Below are 9,279 nucleotides of genomic sequence, written 5' to 3'. Positions count from 1 at the left end.
TCCTATTTAGTTCTGTTAGTAGTTGCTTTATAGTTAGTAGTTGGAGTATATATTGATAAGTGTTATGTCTTCTTGATGTGTTGTTCCCTCTATCATTATAAAATATCCATCTTTGTCTCTTGTTCCATTTTTATCTTGAAGACTATTTCATCAGACATAAGTATGGCTACACCCACTTTTCACTGGATGCCATTTGCTTGGAGTATCATTTTCTACCCTTTCACTTTGAGTCTTATATTTGGCCTTGCAGCTGAGATATGTCTCTTGAAGGCAGCATACAGTTGGGTTTTGTTTTTTGATCCAATCTGCTACTCTGTGTTTTTTATTGGTGAGGTGAGACCATTTACATTTTGGATGATTATTGACATATGAGGATTTCCTATAGCCATTTTATTATATGTTTTCTGGTAGCTCAGTGTTCCACTGTTTTTTTGTTGTTGTTTTGTTTTGTTTTGTTTTTATCTAGTGTTTTTGTCTGTTATTTTAGTTTAGTAGTATTCTATGCTTTTTTTCTTCTGTTTCATCTTTTTGTATGTTATATGTTTCTGTTGTGGATTTTTAGTGTGTGTGGTTACCATTAAGTTTATGTAAAAGAAAGTTGCACATATACAGTAGTCTTTTTTTCTTCTGCTTGCATCTTATCTCCATTTTCCTTTACAAATTCAGACCTTTACCACCTCCACTTTTATGTTTTTGTTGTCACAAATTATCCCTATTTATGTAGTGAGTTCATTTCCAAGTTGCAGTAGCAATCATATTCTTTTCTTTATCTCTTTTATGTTTTTAACTCCTTTAACCTTTATGTTATACTTTAGTGTATAATGCCCTAATCTGAATAGGGTTTGCAATTTCCTGCTTCTGTCTGTCTGTCATATTACTCATAGTTTTGTATTCTTTTGTCTTTTTGCTTTAGGTACAATAACCTTCTTCAGTATTTCCTGGAATTTAGGCCTTTTGGTGGAAAATTCCCTCAGCTTCTGTATGTCTGAAAAAGTCTTTATTACTCCTTCATATCTAAAGGATAGCTTCGCTGGGTACACTATTTGTGGCTGATGATTTCTCTCTTTTAATAGTTTGAATATTTGATTCCACTCCCTCCTAGCTGGTAGAGTTTCTGCTGACAAATCTGATAATATCATGGGCTTTCATTTATAGATTACCATCTTCACTTCCCTGGCTGCCTTAAGAATTTTAAATTTTGTTATTAATTTTTGACATTTTTAATATAATATGCCTTAGAGAATGCCTTTTGGGATTGAGATAATTAGGTGTTCTGTTTGCTTCTTGCATTTGAGGGTCCTATTTTTTCCATAGGTTTGGGAAGTTCTTGTTGACTCTTTAACGAGACTCTCTGTTACCTTCTCCCTCTCTTCTACTTCTTGTATACCCTTTATTCTTATAATGCTCTTTCTGATAGAGTTGGAAAGTTCTTGTAGAGTTCTTTCAATTCTTTTATCTCTCAAGTCTCTCGCTCTTCCCACTGTGTCATTGCCAGATTTCTGTCTCCATTGTCACTAATTCTGTCTTAGAGCTGGTCAGTTCTATTTCCTAAGCTTGCTATTGCATTCTTCATTTTTTTTAAATGGAGTTTTTCAGCTCCAGAATGTCTATTTGTTTCTTTTTTATAATGTCAATCTCTGGTAAAGTATTCACTTTGTTCGTTGATTTTATTTATGAGTTCATTAAACTGCCTGTCTGATTTTCATTGCATCCCATTGAGTTTGTTGTTGTTGTTGTTTTCTTCTTTTCAGAACTGTAATCTTGAATTTTCTGTCATTTAAGTCACTTATTTCCACATCTTTAAGTTTATTTTCTGGAGAGTTTTCATTTTCTTTCTGAGCTGCCTTGTTACCTTGGGCTGTTCATGGGTATTTGATAGATTCTTTCTCTGCCTAGGCATCTATGGGAATGAGTTCTGCAGCAGGTTGATAAGGTCTGCCTTTAGTTTTCCAGTAGGTAGCACTGGAGCATTTTGTTTTCTCTTGCACTGCTCCAGCTGGCTTTTTGGATCTCTGCTGGATGAGGAGATCCCTTCTATTCTCTGGGAAGGTGGCTATCTCCTCTATGACCAGGTCACTTCGTTCTCAGGGCATGACCCCCGTGGGAGAGTGGGGTAGGTAATACGTTTCTGAGCCCCTGAAGCCCCAGTGCTTCCCCTGTAGGCAGATGCAGGGCTGCACCTACAGCCAGATGCCTCAGGCTCCCCAGCTGGGATCAACCATGAAGGGTGGGGGCTGGGTGGGCCAGCAGAGGCTGCTGGCATGTTTTTGGTTGTTCTCCTCCCAGTATGGCAACTACCAGACCTCAGCTGCCTTGCCGCTGTATCTCCAACCTCGTCACTAAGATTAGCTACAGTGCATCAGCTGCTCAGAGACTGTCTTTCTAGTTCTTGGGGCTATCGAATATCTGTTATTTAACCCAACACTCAACTGCTGCTGCTCCTTCTGGGGCCCACTGCTAGCTTTGGAAGGGTGCAGGGATGTGAGCTCTGGGAAGGGGGAGGGAGGCAGCCAGGCTCCATGGCTCAGTTTTCTGCCTGGCAGTGGTGGCTGCTAGAACATAGTTGTTACACTTCTGTATTTAGTCTCTGCCCCATTGCTGGGTTCAGTGTATTACATGCTGATACCTCAGGCAGGAATGCTCAGATCCACAGAATGCTCCTGCAGCCTGAATCTTCCCCTCTCCCAGTATCCGCAGTGAGCTCCGGGCGGTGTCCACAGCTCCTGTCTCTGCCTTTTCCCTTCCTATCTCCACTATTTGCGCAGATTCATCCACCTTAAGATGTTTCACGTGGACCTCTCAGACATGTTTTTGTATTGCACACGAAATGCTTTGTTGAATTATAGCTGTTTAACTTTTTAAACAGTTGTCAGTTCAAGGAGAGATCTCAGGGAGACCTATACACCGCCATGTTCCTGACGTCACTACTGTCCTCATCTGTCCTTTTATTAGGGTACTTATAATTTATTGTCTAGGGAGGTTGGATAACTGATATTTATCTGGGTGCACTGCTCTCCAAAACCCTGAAATTTTGGTAGCAAGAAAGCAGGGGGAATTGATAATGGTTAGGCAACCAACAGTGTCTGTCACATATATCACATTATTATTCGCACGTGAAGATGAATAAATACACTTTTTTCAAATAAGACCTTAATAAGATATATCAATCATTCATATAGCTTGTTAATTAAAAAGAGAGACTCATAAATGATAAAACTATGGCATGAAAGGATTGGCAGTTAACAGAGTCCATTTGAATAATAAATAAATATAAATTAATGAAAAAATTACTGTTACTACATTGAATACAAATGCTAAAATGTTTTGTGAAAAGCCTCATAATGTCAAATGATAATCACTATTAATAGAATGGGGAAAACAGTTACAGATCAAATTCAACCAACAAATATCAGGAGATTGGCAAAATGTTAGGGAAGAAAAATGTAACTCACTCTCGCCTTACGTGAGAAACATAGTTTATATGTTTAAGTAATAATAGAAGAAAAGTAAATGCAAATAGAATAAAAAAACAGATTATACATCTTCTAAATTATTGCAAAGGCTGAGGGACACAGATCAGTGTTCAAGAAATGGATCAGATGTTTTAAAAGTAAAAGGAACAAAAAAAAATATAAAATCAAGAAAGCACTAACCCAAAAGCTTGAAATAAAATTACAATACACCAAACCCATCTATTATAACAACAAAATTGGAAGAAAAATAGCCTTTGGAAAAAAACTCAGTTTGGCTTGAAATGAAAACTCTATTGTATATTCTATAATTACCACACCACGTAGAGATTTGAATATGTAAACAGTAAAAGAATAAGCAAAGGAATACCAGGCAAACTATACACAAAATAAGAAATAACATTAATAAAATGATATTTTATACTATATAATATGTAATATATGCTGTATATAGTAAAGTACTAACTAGAATAAAGCTATTTTATAATAATTGTGAGATGATTTTGCAAAAATTATAATAATCCGAAGTTCTATGTAGGTTTGATATAACACTAAAATATAAATTAGAAAGTACTGAAGTACTAGAATTTAACAAAAACACTACTAATGAAATATTTTTTTTATCACTCGCTTCTTACTTTTTAATGAACTAAGTAGATAAAATGTCATCAATATAGGGGAATCTTGAATATTTTAAGTGATGACCTAATACATTTGTATCCTGGAAACAAACATATTTCAAGATAGTTCAAAGCATGAATTTTAAATTAGTCATGTTTACGAATAATATAAACCTAGAAATAGATCATTTTCATCACAACCTTATAAAAATAATGTCAAAATAATAAAAATTAAGGAAAATATCTTTCAACTATTGGAAATATAATTTTTTTTCTTGAGAAAACTTGAATGAAAGGCAAAAATAAAATTGCAATTGTGGAATATATAAAAACATAATATTAAACACACATATCTCAAGTTTATGAAATAAAATGTAAAATTTATTCAGAGGAAAATGTATATCTATATATACTTTTATTATATGGCAAGAAAAAAGAAATATAAGTGTATTCAATGCTCAGGTAGGGAAGTACAAAACAAATGACAAAACATACTTTTAAATAAAAGAAAAAAGTTAATATATTAGATCACAAAAAATTATTAACTCGATATATATGGCAAAGAATTGAATCTTGATTCTTCCAGGTAAGAGAGAGTAATTCAATAAAATAAGCAACTATTTAAACTAATGAAAAGAAGGAAGATACCAGAATACACAAACTTAAAAAAATTAAAAATAAGAATTATTTGATTACCACACATCTACATGTACTTTAAAATATATAAGAATATTTACATTTTGTGCATAATGTATGACAATAAATATTTGGTAGAACTTTATGTTCTACCAGCATTATAGATAATGTTAATATTTTTTCTTTGCAAATATAGACAGACCAAAAAGAGAAAGAATAAATTGACAACATTTTTAAAGACCTGCTTGGTTTACATTTCTTATTCCCCATTCTCCTGTGAAATGCCAACCCCTCAAAATTTTGTTGAGAATATTTTTAACCTTTCCAGCTTTTCAACCAGCAATCATATTTAATTCTATTTAAACTATTTGAAAGTCTAAACAAAGAAGGAACATATTCTTTTTTTCTTTCTTTTCTTTCAGCGATGGCTTAGTAACACTAACAAATATCTAGTAAAGGGATAGGACCATAACTGTAGGGCAGTATTTTTCTAATTATATCTTTTCACATTTGAATGGAGGTCAATTGGTATTGCTGTTGTTAAAGATGCTTGAGAAATGCTGATTCAGCAGCATTCCTTCCTGTAGAATCTCTCAGATATCTGAAATGTGTTAACAAGAATGGGGAATAGAAAAAAGGGAGATTTCATTGCTTGTCAAATTTATCACAAAATAAAACAAAGCAAAATATTTCCCCGCTCAGAGTCTCTTTGGTCTGACCTTTTATTGAATATGTATTGCAAAACTATATCCGGGTTAACAAATCTAAGATCTCAGTGAATTCACCCTTAAAAAATTTGGTATAACCAGAAGAGGACAAAAACAGAGAAATAAAAAGCAAATGACTTTAGGTAAGAAAAATATTCTCTATTTCCATTCAACGTTGGCTACTCCTGTTTATAATGTTCAAATTTTCACAACTAATATAAGCGAATTTGCCCTACAATATTTGAATTTGCAACTCTGGCTAGAGATAAATTTCACAGTTGAATATCAGAAACATCCTACTTTCAAATACAATTAAGAAACAAAAGACAGTGCACCACGATCTAATGGGGTTCAATCCATAAATGTAAATTATAGTTAAATATTAGAAATTTTATTAATATAATCCATCATGTTAAAACAGAAAAGAAATATCATTTCAATAGTTCTCAAAAAGATTCTGATAAAATTTAGCGCCTGAAAAAACAACAACACAAAACTCACTTATTAAGATAGAAATCAAAAAGATACATGCTTTAAAAAAGATTATGCATAGAAAATCATGGTACTTCAATTTCAAAGCAGCTATCAGCCTCACTCTTAATGTGACCCATTAAACTGAAGAACTGGATATGATGGCTTCCTCTCATGCTACTATTTAACACTGTTCTGAAGATAATCACATTTCAAAATAGAGGATACAGACTCTAAATTCTGAAAGAAAGGAGGGAACTAATATTTTTGCAGATTATAAGATAAAGTATTTAGAAATCCTAAGAGAATTAATTAAAGAACAATTTTAAGTGAAAGTTTATAAAGATACCTGAAATAAAATATGTATTAAATATCCTTTCTTAAAACATAATTTTACAAATATTGTATTAATGCTATTGATCATCTCACTTCCCAAAACAACAACAAAAAGTACCTAGAGATCAATTTAAGGAAAAATATGCAGGACCAATGTTTAAAAACAAAAACAAACTGAAAATTTACTGAGGAAATTTAAAAGAATCATTTAGAGTCAAAATTCATTCTTAAGTAGTATCCTACTTAAAAATAATTTTAAAAACTATCCTATAATGGAGTATTACTCTGCCATAAAAAGAAATCTGACCATTTGCAACAACATGTATGGACCTAGGGGATATTATGCTAAGTGAAACAAATCAGACTGAGAAAGACAAATACCATATGATCTCACTTACATGTGGAATAATCTGAAGAACAGAATAACCAAACAAACAAAACCGAAATAGACTCAGATACAGAGAACAAACTGATGTTTGCTAGATGAGAGGGAGGTTGGGAAATGGGTGAGAAAGGTGAAGGGATTAGAAAGTACAAATTGGTAGTCACAAAACAATCATGGGGATGTGAAATACAGTATGGGGAATATGGTCAATAATGTCGTAAAGACTGTAGGGTGTTAGATGGGTACTGGACTTATCGGGGGGGTCAGTTCATAAATGCCTACCTACTGCATTGTACACCTGAAACTAATATAAAATAATATTGAATGTAAACTATGATATATATATATATATATATACATACATATATACATATATATATATACATATATGTACATATATGGCTTTAAACCTGGCTATGCCATTTAATATATATATATATATATATATATATGTATATATATACACACACACACACACACACACACGTATATAGTCATGGGGTGTAAAGTACAGCAGCATAGGGAATATAGTCAACGGAATTGTAATAGCTATGAGTGGTGTCAGTATGGTAGACTTGTTGGGGTTACGACTTTGTAAGGGGTATAAATGTCTAATCATTATGTTATTTTGTACATGTGAAACTAATTTAAAAAACTGCCTGAATGTTTAACTATGTCTTTGTAAAAATTGATTAAATATTATTGGTAAAGTGGTTCTTGGCAAAAATTATGAGGTAATTAAAAAATACATTTCAATAGCACTTATTATTATAGAGCTATGATTATAAAAATAGTGTGTATTGACATAGGAATATATATGTGTGTGTGTGCGTGCACACACACACACACACACACACACACACACAGTTCTATCAGATTCCAGAAATAGAAAGAAGGACTATGGGGATTTAGTATGTGATTACTGTTGTATTTCAATTATTTGTGATAGATTTAGTCAACAAATTATATTGCATAGTATGGACAGCCATGAAAAAGGAAAAGTAGATCCTTCCATCAATGCTAATGTGAAAATATATTTGAGAGGTTTGAATTAAATTTAAATTAGAATATCTTTATTTAGCAACTTTGAAATCAGAACTGCATTTGTCCTGGGAAAAGGATAAAGGCCAGAACTATTTTCTTCTCTTATGAATTCTGTATGGGCTGTATTGAACATTTTTATCATAGTTACAATTATCAGTGATTTTTTTTTCTGCTATTAGTAATCCCAATATAAAAATCAGTTATTAAGGGGTGATGTGGTGGTGGAGGGTGTTAGGGAAGGACTGAGTTACACTTTCTTTGTATTAAAACGATAAAGCTCTTTGCAAGTGTAGCAAAAACTCTTTCAAAGCCTCTCCATGCAGCTGTAATGAGTTCCTTGAAAACAGGATACTGTGTCTCATTCATCTTTGCAGTCTTCGAATAGTTAGCATTGCAAGCCTAAGACAGGCCAGTGTTTTTCTAGGTGTTGGGATCAAAAGACATCCTCAGGTCTTCCCTTGCTCCAGCTATGTGAACACCCAAAAGCTGTGCCAGGACAATTTTCCATAATGGGAGTAGATCTAAAAATTTATAAAACGAGTAAATCTTTAGCGGTATAAATGTCTATACCAGGATTTAGCCAAAATGAAGACCCAAGATGATAAAACCAATTCCTTCCTTCCTCTTGGAATAAGGCATACAACAGTATTCAATTAGGTGAAATTTCATTCCTCATTTATATTGGTTGGAGAGATTTTATAGCATTGTTATCATCACATAAGATTTTATAAAGCAACTCTCTAGTTATTGTTATTTTTTAAAAATAATTATTGGGGTGACAATTGTTAGTGAAATTACACAGATTTCAGGTGTACAATTCTGTATTACATCATCTATAAATCCCACTGTGTGTTCACCACCCAGAGTCAGTTCTTCTTCCATCACCATATATTTGATCCCCTTTACCCTCATCTCTCTCCCCTCACCCACCTTACACTCTGGTAACTACTAAACTATTGTCTGTGTCTATAAGTTTTTGTTTCTCATTTGTTTGTCTTGTTCTTTTGTTGTTTTTGGATTATATACCACATATCAGTGAAATCATAGGGTTCTCTGCTTTTTCTGTCTGACTTATTTTGCTTAGAATTATACTCGCAAGATCCATCCATGTTGTCATAAATGTTCCTATATCATCTTTTCTTACTGCCGAATACTATTCCATTGTGTATATATACCACTACTTCTTCATCCATTCATCTATCGAAGGACATTTTGGTTGTTTCCATGTCTTGGCCACCGTAAACAAAGCTGCGATGAACATTGGAGTGCACGTGTCTTTATGTATAAATGTTTTCAAATTTTTGGGGTAGATACCCAGGAGAGGAATTGCTGGGTCATATGGTAATTCTATTCATAATTTTTTGAGGAACCTCCACACTGACTTCCATAACGTCTGCAGCAGTCTGCATTCCCACCAACAGTGTATGAGGGTTCCTTTTTCTCCACAGCCTCTCCAACACTTGTTACTATTTGTCTTCTTGATGATAGCCATTCTGACTGGAGTGAGGTGATATCTCATTGTGGTTTTTATTTGCATTTCTCTGATGATTAGTGATGTTGAGCATTTTTTTCATATGTCTATTTTTCATTTGTATGTCCTCTTTGGAGAA

The sequence above is a fragment of the Rhinolophus hipposideros genome (assembly GCF_964194185.1).
Source record: "Rhinolophus hipposideros genome assembly, chromosome: 3".
Taxonomy (NCBI): domain Eukaryota; kingdom Metazoa; phylum Chordata; class Mammalia; order Chiroptera; family Rhinolophidae; genus Rhinolophus; species Rhinolophus hipposideros.
The sequence above is the reverse complement of the archived record's forward strand: the minus strand, read 5'-3'. Positions refer to the sequence as shown.